The sequence below is a fragment of the Zingiber officinale genome, chromosome 4A (genome assembly GCF_018446385.1).
Source record: "Zingiber officinale cultivar Zhangliang chromosome 4A, Zo_v1.1, whole genome shotgun sequence".
In the NCBI taxonomy this organism is placed as follows: Eukaryota; Viridiplantae; Streptophyta; class Magnoliopsida; order Zingiberales; family Zingiberaceae; genus Zingiber; species Zingiber officinale.
In genome coordinates, this window is record NC_055992.1 from 8,421,146 (window position 1) to 8,439,068 (window position 17,923).

Below are 17,923 nucleotides of genomic sequence, written 5' to 3' on the forward strand. Positions count from 1 at the left end.
TTTTTTTTGTATTTTTCCTCTTAGAAAATTTTCTTTAATACTTAGAAAAATTCTGGAAGATATGTTTTAAGTTAAAGGTTATTATGAAATTGAAAAATTTCTGCTTAAAGTTTTTAGAATTTTTTTTTTTTTGCAAAACTATCTAAGTTAGAATTTTTTTCTTATAATTTCACTTAAAATTTTTTAACTCTTATTTAAATTTTTTTTAAGAGATTGCTTATTATTGCAAATTTTTTAAAGAAACTCAAAATTTCTAAGTTTTTACCCTTAGATTTTTTCTTGAACCTCATTTTTTATGTGATCAAAGGGGGAGAAGGAAAAGTATAAGTCTAGGGGGAGGTAGGCCAAAATTTAACTTGTTTTATTTTTGCACTTAATTACAAATTTAATTAAGTTTATTTCATGTCTATTTTTACCCTAACTTAACTTGGGTTTCTCACACCAAAAACGGAGAGATTGTTGAAACCCCAAGGTTGTTTTGGTGTGAACAACAAGTTAAGTTAGGTCCTGTGTGTTTCTAACCTTGTGTCTAAGTGTGTAGGAGCTTAGGAACACAGGTAGTCAAGCAGAAGACGCAGCTAGCGATAAGGACGGCAGTCCGAGGGACGAGGTGCTGCGGAAGAGTACACCGGCGGACGAGAAGGAAGCGTGCGGTGGTTCCGAGGGACGAAAGCCGAAGCGGAAGATTGCTCGGGGAGCAAGAGACACAGCTAGCGAGAAGGACGACACGCGGTGCGTCCGAAGGACGAAGACTACGGATGAGTACGTCGACGGACGAGAAGGAAACACGCGGCGATTTCGAGGGACGAGAAGCCAGAGGGAAGCTAGCTCGAGAAGACCGGAAGTTGGGTTCGGGTGAGCCCTTTTCCGGATGGCAGAGATCACCCAACCGAGGCAAAAAAAGTCAACCAGAGTTAACTTAGGGTCCGGGGCGCCCAGACCAGTCCGAGGCTTCCGAAACTCTTCCGGGCGCCCGGAGATTGAATTTTGACCAGATCGAGTCAAATCTCGATCTGAACATTGGGGGATAAAATTTATCCCCCCCAGGGCGCCCGGAACCCTTCCAGGTGCCCCGACCAAGGCTATAAATATAGCCTTGGTCCAGAAGCTTTAAAATCAATTCAGAAATTGTAAACAACACTTGTGCGCTTCCACTGTTTAGATAAGCTTCTGTCTTTCTGTGTCTACACTGCTGTAAAAGAGGCTTCTCCGCCTGAAGGAGATAATAGTGTGATCATCATCCTTGGATTAACAACCGCCCCGGTTGTAACCAAGTCAAATCCGGTGCCTCGTCTTTTGTTATTTTCTATTTATTTTATTATTCTGCAAGTGTTAGTTTAAAGTTCGAGAAGGGTTGTCTTTCTTTTTATTGTTGCAGGGCTATCCAACCCCTTCTAAGCCGGCCATAACAGTCCTACATTGACACTGTCCAGTCGCCCAGAACCCTTCCATGTGCCCAGAATAGAAAGTTTATCGAACCTCAACGTGTCACAATCCGTTACGACCTGGATAAAATTTTATCCATGTCCAAGCGCATGGAACTAGGGGTGTTCATTATTCGGGTCAATCCATTAACCCGCCCGATCCAAATAACATTTGGGTTATTTGGTTTGGTTAAATGAAATTCGGGTCGGTTGAATGAACTGACCCGAAATGTTAATTGGATTAATGGTTTGGTTTTGGATTTAACTCCCCATCCGAATAACCCGCCCGAAACCCGAATAAGGAATTAATATATATGTTTTAATTTTTTTTGAGTATAATCTTTGGAATCTTTGGAATGTGTAAGTTTTTTTTCTTATATCGAATGAAACTATTTTATCAAATTTGGAGCTTATTTATTTATAAATGTAAACTATTAAGAGTTTATTTATGTGAAGAAGATTGAAAATTTGAAATGAAAAGAAAATTGGGTTAATTGGTACCCGAACCGAATAACCCGAATTAGTTTCGGGTAATTCGGTTTGGTTTATAGCTAATTCGGTTTGGTTCTTGGTTGGATTTAGAAAATTATAAAATCCGAATAACCCGAACCGAATAACCCAAATAATCCGAACCGAACCGAATGAACACCCCTACATGGAACCCTTCTAGGCACCCCGATCAGGATTATAAATATAACTCTGATCCCAGAAGCTAAAAACAACACTTGTAATCAATTCTATTTAAGTTTATCTTTATAATTCAATGCATCAACTGCTGTAAGAGGCTTCTCCGTCTGAAGAAAACTTTAGTAACCTTTTAACATCTTGAATTAGCAATCTCCTAATTGCAAACCAAGTAAACTTCGGTGTCTCTTTCTCTTTTTAATTAGCTATTTAAATTCTGTTTATGCAAGTGTTAGTTTTAATCAAGCTGTAAAGATCAAGAAGGGTGTTCAATTTTTTTTTGCAGGGTAATTCACCCCTTCTTGCCGACCTCCAAGGGACCAACAATTTTTATGCTTGGACTAACTCTTTTTTTAGGAAAGAAGTGGCTAAAAATAGAATGTATGGGCACCCAGAGTTGGTCCAAGTGCCTGGGCCAGCTTCGTCAAGCGGATGTCTGGCCAGTCACCCGGGCGGTCCAGGCGCCCGAAGTTGGTCTAGGTGCCCGAACCAGAAAATTCATCTAGAAGCTAAGTTGAAGCGCGTCGACTGGCCTAACTCACATCAACGATCCAAGCACCTGGAGGGGGTCTGGGTGCCCAAAGATGGATAAACTTCGCGGATGAAGTTTTGACGAGAGCTCGCCATGTCAGCACAGTCCAAGCGCTTGGGAAAGGATCCAAGAGCCTAGACGGACCCATAAAAATAGCCTTCTACTAGCAACATCAACACAACATCTGCTATGACTTTCATATTCGTACGCTACTCCGAAAAGACTCTGACGACACCAAAAGGATGCTCCGAACTTTGAAGAATGAAGACTTCTTCAAATTTCCTTTCTGTTTGTCGGTAATCTTTTATTTCTAGTTCTTGTACTCAAATCTTTGTAACTCACTTTTAAACTAATAGTGATTGTCTATCGAAATCACTCTCACGTGTGGGCCTTAGAGTAGGAATCGTCGAAGGCTCCGAATCAAGTAAAAAATTACTTGTGTTAGCGTTTGTGTTTTTGTGTTTCTTTTCAGGCGCGTATTCTCGATTTTTAAAAAACGGCGATCGCTATTCACCCCCCCCCCCCTCTAGCGTCTTTACGATCTAACAAGTTGTATTAGAGCAAGGTTTGCTCTGAATTGGTGCAACCACCAATCAAGCAAGGGTTTTTTTATTTTTGGTTTTGAGATTTTTTGATTATATCTGAACTGGTATGATTACCCTTTCAGATAAATTTTCCTTTGCCACGGTTTCTGCTCAAAGTTGGTGCAACAACACTTGAGATATTTTTTCCATTTTCTCTCGCATTACTAATCCCAAGACAAGTTTTGGAAATTATTTCTTGCCTATATTTGTCTTGTAAGATCTTCTCATATCAATGGTTCAAGGTGAAGGATAAAGCGTTCACAAACCTCCACCATTTGAAACTGATTACTTCAAAATATGAAAGCATCAGATAGAGTGCTTCATCATGATGGGCGACTTCAACTGTGTAATAGCATTGAAAAGGTCCACTTAAAATTCAAAAAGCAAACCAAAAGGTAATAAACTTTATTTTAGAGTTATTGCCTAATAAAATTGTGTGCAGAATTGAAGAATTCAAAATGCCTATGAATTTTGGACCTGGCTGAACGAACTTCACGAGGATCTGTCACAACTAGAAGATCAAGCCGAACTCAAGCTCAGATTTGAGTCTGAATCCCCATTATCATCCTCAAAATCAGACTTAGGAGAATCATACTAAACCAGCTTTATAACATTAATGGCAAAGGAGGAGATAGAAGGATTTGAATTAGAGTCAGAACAAAAGTCAGAATCTGAATCTGAGATGACGGTGGACAAGGAGGAGAATCCTAATGAGAATTCAAAATGTAAATTTGTAAATTTAAAAGTTAAAGATTATATAATATACTTTAAATATAGTGAAAGAGGACATTGCAAAAGTAAGTACCCCACTTATAAGACTCAAACTACAAAACCGGAGGCAAAGGAGAAATCAATATCAAAAGTCTAGAAAGGGAAGGAGCACATCCAATGTTTCAAGTGTAGACAAATGGGTCACTACAAACATCAATGCCCAAAAAGAAGCCAATGATCCAGGGGGAGCAAAGGTTAGTAAGTTTACAATACATGAAAATCCTATTTTTTTTCTACACATATTAGTAACTTAACAATCACTATTACTCAAGTTTAGACTCTCCTCAAGAATTAGATATGCTTGTTCACTTAAACAAATCAATTAACTTAAATAATTTAACTAATCCAGTTAACTCAAATCTAAATAAGAACAACTCAAAATTATCTAATAATGTTTCAAAGTTTAAAAATTTATCTTCAAGCGTTAGAAAGTTAGAAAAACAAAACAAGCTTTTGAAAAATAAAATTAATAGATCAGAAAAAATTATTAATGATTTTATCAACATACAAAATTTATATTAGATCGTGGCGGCCGGCTAGAAGGAGGGTTGAATAGCCCTGTAAAATCAAAACACAACCTTTCTCAATCTTTTAAATAAACACTTGTATAAACTAAATAAACAGAAAGAGGCTCACAGACTTGACTTTGTTACAACCAAGGAGGTTGTTAAACCAAGGAATGAAACGCGCACTAGAATATCTTCTTCAGATGGAGAAGCCACTTTACAGCAGTGAAAGCATAAAAAACAGAAGCTAGACTAGAAATGAAAGCACACAAGTGTTGGATTGCTAATTCTTGAGTTGTTGAAAAGCTTCTGAATCAAGGTTGTATTTATAGCCTTGGTCGGGGCGCCTGGAAAGGTTCCAAGCGCCTAGGAGGGGATAAACTTTTATCCCCTTCGCAACGGATCGCGTTTGACGCGATCCTGCTCAAAATCCAACTCCGGGTGCCCGAAATGGCTCCGGGCGCCTGGACCACTAAAGTCAACCAAGTTGACTTTTGGTCCGGTCCCTCTGCTCCGGTGCTGCTCGCCTCAGTCCGGGTCTTCCACTCCAGCTCTGCTCACTTGGGTGATTTCGGCCAACCGAAATAAGGCTCACCTGAACCCAATTTTAGCCTTCTCGAGCAACCTTCCACTCCGGTTTCTCGTCCCTCGGAAACGTCGTGCGCCTCTTTCTCATCCGTCCGCGTACTCTTTCACAGCGCCTCGTACCTCAGACACACCAAGCCCGTCGGCTCCCTCCTGTGCGCCCTTCTCGCTAACTGCGTCTTTTGCTCGACTCCTCGTGCTCCTAAGCTCCTGCACACTTAGACACAAGGTTAAAAATACAACAGGACCTAACTTGTTGATCATATCAAAACCACATTGGGATTCCAACAATTTAGACTTGGGTTACAAGTCTAAATCAAATTTAAAACTTAAACTCTATAAACCAAGCTATAATCAAGTATCTTTTAATTATGAAACTAATTAATAAAAATAAAATCAAATAAAATAAATTAAAAACTAAACTTAAATTAAATAAATATGAAATTAATCTAAACTCAAACTATAAGGTAAATCGACACAAACCTAAAACTTAAATCCAAGTTCAAAAATTCAAGGGAGACTCTAAATTAGTTGGCACCTCAAAAATAATAATTTATCTGGTTGGGTTTAGGACTAGGTTAAATAAGGACAAAAGTTTAACTTGAAAAACAGCACTAGAGAAGTTTTGGATCATAGTAGGTTAGGGAAACTCTGTCTATGCATATCTAGGAAGATATGGTTTCAACCTGGTACATTTGTCTCAGTGGAACTAATTGAAATTACTCCTTACTAATTCTAGCTGGTTAAACCAAAGTTTTATACTAAGCTCAATGGGCAGGACTATTTGAAAAAATTCGAAAGCGTGGTTACTCTAATGATGTCCAAGTGAGTCACCACAACTTAGACGTTTATCCAAAAAATGTCTACTTGTTGAACACAAACCAAACTTGAATCAAACACAAGTTAAAGTAAAGTCTGAAACTCAAACTTAACTCATCTCACAAAATTATAGGATTCTCTGATTGAAAATATTGATCGGGCGAAATGAATAAGAATTTAAATTTAAATTAAATTAATACTAAAATAAATTAAAAATTATATTATAATATATTAAAATTAAATTAAAATTTTAAATTTAAATTAAAAATAAATTAAATTACAAATAAATTAAATTAAATTAAATAAAAATTAAATTTAATTAAAAATAAATTAATTTAAATTTAATTTAATTTAAATTAAATTAAAAATAAATTAATTTAAAATTTAATTTAAATTAAATTAAAAATAAATTTAAATAAATTAAAAATAAATAAATAAATTTAAAATACATTAAATTAAAATTAAAATAAATTAAATTAAATTAAAGTTAAAATTAAAAGTTCAAACTTAAAAGTTCAAACTTAAAAGTTAAATTAAAACAAACTTAAACTTAAATTTTAACTTAAATTAAAAGATAAACTAAATTTGAAATTCAACAATTATTTATCTTAGTTAATTATTTCAAAATGTATTTAATAACTAATAAATTAATTCTAATTTAATAATTCTTTTAATAATATGAACTTAATCATTATGATCAATTAATTAAACAATACTAGTGTAAATTAATCAACCGAATTAAATCAATTACTTTCAATAATTAATTCAATGATTACTTTACTCTAAAAAGTGATTTAAGTTAACTATTAATCCGAAAATAGTTGTAACTTATTTGTTTGTTAATTGATTAAATTATATTAAATTATAGTTAATCCAAATTAATCAATTAATCAGAAATTCAGCTATTAACTCAATCTTAACCTCATAATTAATCAATTAATTTACCCTAAAATTACTATAACTAAATCATTTAATATGAAAACAATCATAAACTTAACTTAAATACAACTCAAGATTAATCTAAAATTCTATTTCAAAATTCAAAATAATTAAGTAATCTATGATTAATTAATGATTCAAGACTTTAATTAATCAAACTTAATTCATGATTAATTTTAGATTATTTAAATTAGAATTTTTAATCCAAAATAAATTAAAAATTGAATTATATCTACCTTAGACAATACATATTAAGCATCTCTCTAAAGGCATAAGATTACTATATTTGAAAATCTAGAATGGTTGAAATGCAAGGAAAAGAAAATTAAGTCATGATTACAATTACTTATATAAGTTTCAAAAGTATACACTCTTTAAAATAATTGTTGACTAACACTTAGTGTCTAAATCCTTTAAGGTCAACCATAAACTTGTAGACCCCAGACACATAAATGGTTAATAAGAGTTTCCTAAGAATGTGTCAAGTTAAGGGGGAGACTTATTTGAAAGATAAATTTAATTACATACTTTGAAAAATATTTTGATAATTAATCTTCAAACTTTTGATAAAACAGTTTCAATATATTTTTTTCAAAATCCTTGTAAAAATTTCTTTCTGAAAGTTACTTTAAAAATTTTGTAATAAAAATGTTTGAAAAATACTTTTGATAAACTTTTGAAATTATTCTAAAATACCTTTTAAAAAATATTCTAAAGATAGCTTAGGTATTCTTTTGATTTGGATCAACCCCCCAAACACATAAGAAGTTTCCCTTATAGTTAACAAAGATTCCTAAGAATATGTCAAGTTGAGGGGGAGTCCTAATTGAAAGATTAAAACATAACTTTCAAAATTCTTTCAAAAATTAGTATTACAAATCTTTGAAACTCCGTTTAAAATTTATTTTGAAAACTACTTTGAAAATCTTTTAAGAAATACTCTTTTGTAAAACTCTTAGTTCTTAAAATTATTTGGAATATTATTTTGAAAACACCTTAAAAAATATTTTGAAAATTTTTTATAAAATTTTATGTTTGAAAATTGTGTGCAACATGTCTTTGAAAAATACTATAAAAGTTTTTTTTTAATTTTTTTAAAAATTAACCGTCAAAAGTTGCTTAAAAAGTTGCCTTGAAAACCAATTTTAAAAATCAATCTGCAACACCACTTTGAAAAATTATTTTAAAAGTCCCCTTTAACAATTACTCTAGAAAATTACATTTTAAAAATTATGTTTTTTAAACACTTAATTATGTCTTTCAAATATTATTATTGGTGCAAAACCTAAAGGAGAGTAACATTAAGTTTATGTCTTTTTGATGTGTGTCAAAGGGGGAGAGTGATCTTAAGTTAGAAAAGTTAAAAATATTTCTAATTTCCCAAACTTTTCGAATCACTCAAACTTTGAGACTTAACTCTTAAAGACTCAAGATGAATCACTCAAACTTTGAGAATTAACCCTAAAGACCCAAGTCTAACTTAAGAAAATTATCAAATATTAAAAATGAGAAGATTGTTGGTGCAATCGACCTCTAGGGTCTCGGTGTTTGACAATATACCTAAGTCTGGTCAGTTTGACCAAGGGTTGATCCAAATAGAATTTGATGTTTGGAAGAGAGAAGTTTAGTCAATACTAGATGACTAGAAAAGGTAAGTCCTAACCGAAGGATAGGCAAGTGAGAAGTCTATTGAGTGACTAGTCCTAGATGGAGGTTAGGCAAGGGGAAGTCCTGGTAAGTGAAGCTAGGTAGTGAAAGTACTGATGAGTGAAGCTAGGTAATGGAAGTCCTGGTGAGTGAAATGAGGCCCTAGTGAGTGAAGTTAGGTAGTGGAAGTCCTAGTGAGTGATATCAGATCCTAGTGAGTGAAGCTAAATAGTGGAAGTCCTAGTGAATGAAGTCAGACCCTAGTGAGTGAAGCTAGGTAGTGGATGTCCCGGTGAGTGAAGCTAGGCCCTAGTGAGTGAACCTAGGTGGTGAAAGTCCTAGTGAGTGAAGTTAAGCAATAGAAGCCCTAATGAGTAAAGCTGGGCAACCCTAAGGGGAGGTAACCATAGATAATATGTGACCAACTGGTTTCCGGTCAATTACGAATGAATTATTAATAATACTACCACTATTTTTTCTTTACCATTTTATATCTGTTATGCTAACTCTGTGTTACATGTAAGTCTTAGTAGATCAGCTTAGTAAGATAATAATCAAGGCCAGAGAAAGTCCAAACAAGTCTGAACGACCAGATGTTTGGTAGCTAGATAAGTGGAGGTAAGTCACTGGAGGAGAGTGATTAAGTGGGGATGCATCTCGGTTGAGGGGACAGTAGGCGTTGATCCAATTTAGGTCCATTTTGAAAATCAAAATTGAGAACTGACTAGATCCTGGTCTAGACGACAAAATTTAAGTCATAATTTAATCATATTCTTATTGTGCTAACGCTGTTTTGTAGGATAATTTTTATGCCTGGACTAACTCTTTTTTTAGAAAAGAAATGGCTGAAAAAGAGTGTTTGAGTGCCCAAACTCTGGGCGCCCGGAGTTGGTCGAGTGCCCGGACCAACTTCACCAGGCGGATGCCTGGTCAGGTACCTGGGCTGTCCGAGCGCTCGGAGTTGGTCTAGGCACCCAGACAAAAAAAATTCATCAAGAAGTTGAGTTAGAGCACGTCGACTGGTTGACCCTACGTCAACGATTCAGGCACCCAGAGGGGGTTCGAGCGCCCAAAGATGGATAAACTTCACGAATGGAGTTTTGATGAGAACTCTCCATATCAACACAGTCCAGGCACTTGGGAGGGGATCCAGGCACCCGGATGGGCCTATAAAAGCAGCCTTCGACTAGCAGCTTTAAGACAACATCAGCTATAACTTTCATATTCGTGTGCTGCTCCGAAGTTTGAAGAACGAAAACTTCTTCAAATTTCCTTTCTGTTTGTCAGTAATCTTTTATTTTCCAATTCTTGTACTCAAATCTTTGTAACTCATTTTCGAACTGATAGTAATTATCCATTGAAAGCACTCTAACATGCAAGCCTTGGAGTGGGAGTCGTCGAAGACTCTAAACCAAGTAAAAAATTACTTGTATTAGCATTTGTATTTTCATATTTCTTTTTCACTATGTATCCTCAATTTTCTAAAAAGCGACAATCGCTATTCCCCCCCCCCCCCCCCCGGCCCGCCCCCCTCTAGCATCTTTATGATACAATAGAAGGTGTCATGGTGCTATGGAAGGCTCAATGCTCAATAAAAGAGCATCTCAACCAGCTTTCAATACACACTTCAATTACAAGCTTCTACACGTCCATTTGATGTTCTAACTGCTCCGGCTTCATGTTGTTGCTCTACTATGACACTACTATACCCAACTACTGTTGAGGAGCCATCTAACACTGAGTCTAATCTGATTATCTTCGAAAGTGTTGGGTAACGAACGTTTAATGTTGTACTTAATTTTTGCATAAAGAAAAGTATAGCTTGTTATACTTTTCCTATTCCTTTTTGTACTCAATCCCTTCTTCCGTCGGTTCTAGAGAGGTCTTTAGTTGATTACCCATCGATAGGTCTGCAGGATCTAGGTCTTGGAGTAGGAGTCGCCGAAGGCTCTGAATCAAGTAAAATTGATTGAGTGTCTATTTTTTTTGTTTAATTTTCTACTGCACACTTTGTTTTCTGATGTACGTAGATTATATAAACTTTAATACATCTTTTGACACACATCTACTTGTATTTTATGAACATAATTTATGTTTATTGCACCCTATTTTATTATAATGATATATTTCCACACTTTTGGTTTGGAGATCTACTTTTTTATTTTTATTAATAGGATGTAATTTGGAGTGAAACGGAGTAAAAGACGCACATTGGAGCAGCTTGTGAAAATCAAGCTCAGGCCATGTGAAACCACACGACCGTGTGTTCTTGCCCATGGTAAAGCAACCTCATACCATGTGAAACCAGACGGTTGTGCCACCCATGGAAAATCAAGTTCAGGTCATGTGAAACCACACGACTGTGTCAGAGCTGAGGAAGACCTTGGCCATGTGATTTCACACAGTCGTGTCTTTTATCCAGAGAAGAAGCAGAATTAGGTCGTGTGAATCCACACTACCTTGTGAGATTTCCAAAAATCAAGTAGACCTTGGTCGTGTGGATCCACACGGCGGTGGCACGGATCGTGCCCAGCCCGTGCCAAGTGTTATAAAAGAAGGGGTTTTCTCCCCATTTTCATGAATCTGGGGATCTTGGATCTTGGAGAAGTGTTCTCCCCCTTGGGGGAGCCCTAAGCTTCATCCTCGCCAATCTTCACCGATCCGTCCACCTCTGGAGCAAGGGAACGCCTCCAAGGATGTCACGCTTCAAGGATAAGCATTCTCTTCTCTCTCAATTCATGTTTTGAGTTGTAGATGCTATATTTATTGTCTCTTGGTTGTATCTCCCTTGTAATGGAGTAAATTTATAGATCTAGGATGCAGGAAGTAGTTATATTGTGATGTTGATATATGAACTTGTATTTAGACATTTTCCTATGCAATGATGTGTTTACTATTTGTTCTATGTGTTATGTCTTTTATAAGTTTGACGAAATTTGTAAATTGTGTAGATATATAAACATGAGAGGTTTTTCTCTATGTTAAGATTGCTACTAGACTAGAAAACTGGGGGATCCTTAGTGACAGAGAATACTCATTCAACCAAACATATTATATCCTTAATGATAGAGGGCATCGATACTTACCCACTTTCTAAAGTCAAAAGATCTTAACATAGAGACTAATTCTTGTTAGGGTATTTAATTGAAGTAGATACCCCTAGTGCTACCATTAGAAAGTGACTGTATAATCTAGGAACGTATAACCAGAGGATCCTAATGATAAAGATTCCCTCTTAATCGGATTTTCTAAGTTACCTCTCTACTTAATGGCATTAGAACTTGTGTAGACTCTCCAGTACAACCTACACGGGGTTGTGCTAGGCTTTAGTTAGAATACCTACATGAGTGTAAAAATGGAGTTAGGTAGATGAACAATGGATATGGACATTAACTAGCATCGTAATGAAACCGAAATCCTAGAATCTATCATCCATCCCCTTCCAAGATCATCTCTTATTCCTTCTTTTTCTCATTTTCCTTAATATTTCTCTCACTCTCTCTTTTCCAACTAACCTTTCGTTTGTCTAGGGAATTTACTGTGTAAAGTGAACTAGTGTTTAATCAACAGTCCCCATGAGATCAATATTTTTATTACTGACGACGTAGCTGTGCACTTGCGGCTTCGTAACAAGTTTTTGGTACTGTTACCGAGGACTATTTTCAATTAACATTAGTTGATTAACATATGAGTTAATATTTTTCTTTTTCTTTTACTTTTTGCATTTTTTTTCTTGTTTTCATTATGCATTTTATTTCTTATCTTTAAATTCTACATTTATTTTTTAAAAAAAATCAAAACAAAAATTGGTTGAGTGTCTTGATTATTTTATATCTCTTATATCTATGTGCTATGTGATGATTACTCACTGTGTCTTGTAAGTTCAGTGCTATTATTTCAGATGAGACCAAAAATTTCTTTAACTATAGATAAATACCTTTCTTGGCAACTTGGAGGTTTAAATATAAAGTATAATTTTGATGATGAGCAAATGTCGAACATCTATAGTATATGTGGTAGTCAAACCCATTCGAGTGTCATATGCCACCTTTTCCAAAATGAAACTGCCCCTTCCACGAAATCAATTTGATATCTACACGGTTTGTGGTAGCTCATCCCATCCAGCTACTATATGTCACTTCTTCTAAAAGGTTGCTACCTCTTTCCCGAAACTTCTGAATCTCTTCCAACCTTTACATCATGACATATATGATTCAGTTCCTAGTATTTCTAGCTATAACTGGGGAGATCATCAAACTCAAAACTTTCATCCCAAGCACACTTATGAGGAGAATGAGCAATTACAATCACAACAACATATCCCTGACTCCCCTCAACACTTCAATAAATATTGGATGGATTATCAAAATTTTGATTATAATTGTATTCAAAATGTTGAGTAGTCTTCTCAAAAAAATCAGAGTTCATCAGAATTTTAAGATGATTCATTATTAGATGAACCACAATAGTTGCAACATTATGAACTGACTGACTAGGAGAACTCCCAAGACTTAGATATTCCTGCTCCTAGTCATATTAACATCAAAATACAAGAATTAGAAGAGCTCTTGATGTAAGAGGGGATCTTGTTTCTTCAATCCCTACAATAAGTTGGTGAGTTAAGTCCAAATCTAGAGCTTCAATTGAATGATATTTGGAGGGTATGGATTGTGAAGTTGATAGTGTCCCTACTCATGATCCTGCAGCTCTACAAGACTCATCTACTGCTTTGCATGAAGATAATATTTTTTATGATACTCCTGACATTCGTCAGACTTTTTATGCTTGTTTAACCAATCTTGCTGTTGTTCTTACTACAACTTCTAATAGAACATGCTTGAGTGATGATGGGATTATAGAGGAAGCAGACGTTAATATTTGTATACAACCCTCTAGGCGGGAAGTGGTGGAAAGCTAGAGACCCCAAAGTTGGACACTCCCACCTTTGACTATACTTCACTTTCATTAAAATAAGGCCTCAACATCAACTGTGATCAACACGCTCTTGGCCTAGGTACTTCAAGTGAACCTTCTCCAACCATCAAGAAGAATCTTTATGGAGAAGAAGAATGAGAGAGCAATTCCTCTAGATGTGATTCCCACGATGAAAGCTCCCTCCACATTTTGAGCTATAAGCCAGAAAGTCCAAAGGTATCTCACTTCGGCAAGATCACAATTTAAGGATCGAGCTAAGGACCTTAAACAAGAGTTTCTTGGGAGGCAACCCAAGTTCAATCTTATTTACATTTTAATTTTAGTTTCCTTTTAGTTTCTTTTCTTTCTTCATAATAACCCTAATCCCTCTACTTAATTTTTCTTGTCTATTTCTTTTTGTAGGATTTTATGTTGTGCAGGAATGCAAATCACACATAGGGAAGATTCTTCAGAACATGAATGTCTCAACCATTTAGAGCTCATCATTTGGTAATTTTTCTAACTTTAAAAATCTCCTCCATATTTCATTTCTAGTTTTCATTGAGATAATAAAAAGTTTAAGTCTAGGGGGATATGTCAGATTATAGTTTAGTTTTTGCAAAATAAAATTTTTCTAGTTGCATCATTCATTATATCATGATTGTTTATTCCTTAATGCAAAATACTAGCACGCTTGTTCTAGATTTCATGTGATTTATTAGTTACTTATGGTGTTAATATGTTTAGTGATCTATCTTTTTCTATCTATGATAGCCTGAAATGAGCAATGGTTTTATTGTAGAAGTTTGAGTGTTGGCCTTATTTTAGGATCTCTATATACTACACTTAGTTTTGATGGTTAATAACTTTGAAAATAGTCATGATTCATAGAATTAGACTAGTACTTATGTTTCTAAGGTGACATCTTAGTTATATTTTAATTACTGGATGATCTCAGATCATGGAAACTCACTTGGAAAAATCAAAATCCCTATATTTGCATTTATATATTTACATTTGTGTCAATGCTACACCCTTAAAGCACCAAAAAAAGGAAAAAAATCATATGAATAAGGGATAGAAAATAGTTATCGTGAGTGGAAACTAACAATTTACCCCTTTGAGACTGAGTTAGGTTACTGAAGAAATAAATATTATGTTTATCTTAATTCTAAGTAGTCCTTTGAGACCTTATATAGTTTTAGAGATATGAAACATGCGTGTGGCAAGTAAGCACCTATCACTAGAGGTACTACAATTTTATGATGAATTAACTAGGCTTAAGTATTGATACTTGATAAATTTAGGTCACCATTGCACTAAGCACAAAGAACTATTACTTAGGTCATACTCAAATAACTTTTATATCTTGCTCATCAATAAAATTATTTGATAAACTTGCTAGAGATTATGATGTACTATTTAACCACATGAGTTTAGATGCAGTTTTTGTTTGAGGATAAGCACAGGTTTAAGTTTGCGGGTGTGATGTACGTAGATTATATACATTTTTATGCATATTTTGAAGCATATCTACTTGTATTTCATGAACATAATTTATATTTATTGTACCCTATTTTATTATAATGTTATATTTCTACTCCTTTGGTTCAGAGATCTACTTTTTGTTTGTTTCCATTGATATGACACAATTTGGAGTGAAAACGGAGCAAAAGACACACATTGGAGCAACTTGTGAAAATCAAGCTCAAGCCGTGTGAAACCACACGACCGTATGTTTTTACTCATGGAAAAGCAAGCTCAGGTCATGTGAAATCACACAATCGTGCCCCCCACCAAAGGCAAATCAAGCTCACGTCATGTGAAACCACAAAGCCGTGTTCCTTCTCCCGTGGCCAAGCAGCACATGACCGTGCCAAAAGGCACAATCGCGTCATTCTTCCAAAGCCTAGGAAGACCCTAGCCGTGTGCTTTCACACAACCATGTCTTTTATCCAGAAAAGAAGTAGAGTTAGGTCGTGTAAATTTACACGACCGTGTGAGATTTCCAGAAACCAAGTAGACCGTGGCCATGTGGATCCACACGATGGTGGCATGGGTCGTGCCCAGCTCATGCCAAGCGCTATAAAAAGGGAAAGGGGGGGTCTCCCCCTTTTCACGAATCTAGGGATCTTGGATCTCGGAGAAGGGTTCTCCCCCTTAGGGGAGCCCCAGACTTTATCCCCGTCGATCTTAACCGATCCATCCACCTCCAAAGTAAGGGAACGCCTCCAAGGATGTCATGCTTCAAAGATAAGCATTCTCTTCTCTCTCAATCCATGTTTTGAATTGTAGATGCTATATTTATCGTCTCTTGGTTGTATCTCCCTTGTAATGGAGTAAATCCCTAGATTTAGAATGTAGGAAGTAGTTATATTATGATGTTGATGTATGAATTTGTATTTGGATATTTTCTAAGCAATAATGTGTTTACTACTTGTTCTATGTGTTATGCCTTTTATATATTTGACGAAATGTGTGAATGCTGTAAATATATAGACGTGAGAGATTTGTCTCTATGTTAAGGTTGTTACTAGACTGGATAACCCAAGGATCCTTAGTGATAGAGAACACCCATTCAACCATATATATTATGCCCTTAGTGACGGAGGGCATCAATACTTATCCACTTTCTAGAGTCAAAAGATCTTAACATAGGAACTAATTCTTGTTAGGTCATTCTAATTGAAGTGGATACTCAAATGCTACCGCTAGGAAGTGACTGTGTAATCTAGGAACCTATAACTGGGGGGTCCTAATGACAGGAATTCCTTTTTAACCAAACTTTCTAGATTACCTCTTTACTTAATGACATTAGAACTTGGGTAGACTCTCTGATGCAACCTATGTGGGAGTTGTGCTAGGCTTTAGTTAGAATCGCTACATGAGTGTAAGCATGGAGTTAGGTAGTTGAACAATACATAGGGACATTAACTAGCATCGTAATGAAACTGAAATCCTAGCATCTATCATCCATCCCCTTCCAAGATCATCTCTTATTTCTTCTTTCTCTCCTTCTCCTTAATCTTTCTCTTACTCTATCTTTTCCAACCAACCTTTCGTTTATTTAGGGAATTCGCTGTGCAAAGTGAAATAGTTCTTAATCAACAGTCCCTGTGGGATCGATATTTTTATTACTGATGACGTAGTCGTGCACTTACGGCTTTGTAATAAATTTTTGGCACCATTGCCGGAGACTATTTTCGATTAACATTAGTTGATTAGCATATGAGTTATTCTAGACATTTTTATTTTTCTTTTACTTTTTGTATTTCTTTTCTCTTATTTTCATTATGCATTTTATTTCTTGTCTTTAAATTCGATATTTATTTTTTAAAAAAAAATCAAAACAAAAATTGGTTGAGTGCCTTGATTATTTTATATCTCCTATATCCATGTGTTATGTGATGATTGCTCACCGTGTCTTGTGAGTTCAGTGCTATTATTTCAAGTAAGACCAAAAATTTTCTTTAATCATGGATAAGTATCATTCTTGGCAACATGGAGGCTTAAATGCAAAGTATAATTTTGATGATGAGAAAATGTTGAACATCTATAGTGTATGTGGTAGTCCAACCCATTCAAGTATCATATGCTGCCTTTTTCAAAATGAAGCTAGCTCTTCTATTAAACCAATTGATGATATCTGCACGGTTTGTGGCAGCTCATCCCATCTAGTTGTTATATGTCACTTCTTCTAAAAGGTCGCTACCTCTTTCTCGAAACTTCTGAATCTATTTCAACCTTTTCATGACATGTATAATTCAATTCCTAGTATTTTTAACTATAACTGGGGAGATCATCAAACTCAGAACTTTCAGTTATGAGGAGAATGAGCAGTTATAATCACAACAGTATATCCTTAACTCACCTCAACACTTCAATAAAGATTGGATGGATTATCAAAATTTTTTATTATAATTGTATTCAAAGTGTTGAGCAATCTTCTCAAGGAAATTAGAGTTCATCAGAATTTCAAGATGATTCACCATTAGATGAATCACAATAGTTACAACATTATGAGCTGACTGATTGAGAGAACTCCCAAGACTCAGATATTCCTGCTCCTAGTCAAATGAACACCAAAATATAAGAATTAGAAGAGCTCTTGATGTAAGAGGGGATCTTGTTTCTTTAATCCCTACAGCAAGTTGATGATTCAAGTCCAAATTTGGAGCTTCATTGAATGATGTTTTGGAGGGGATGGATTATGAAGCTGATAGCATCCCTGTTCATGATTCTGCAGCTCTACAGGACTCCTCTACTGCTTTGCATGAAGATAGTATTTCTGATGATACTCTGACGTTGGTAGGACTTGATGGTAACCTTGCTACATGTCCAACATGCAAATCAACTCGCAACCCGAGGTTGAGTCCACAACTTGGTTGATATAGAGCAAGGGATAATAGTCTTTCATGCAGGCTTTGTTTGAGTCCCTGAAATCTACGCAGACACATCATTTGTTCTTGAGTTTAGATACCAAAACCACATTGGCCAACCAACTCAAAAATTGTACTT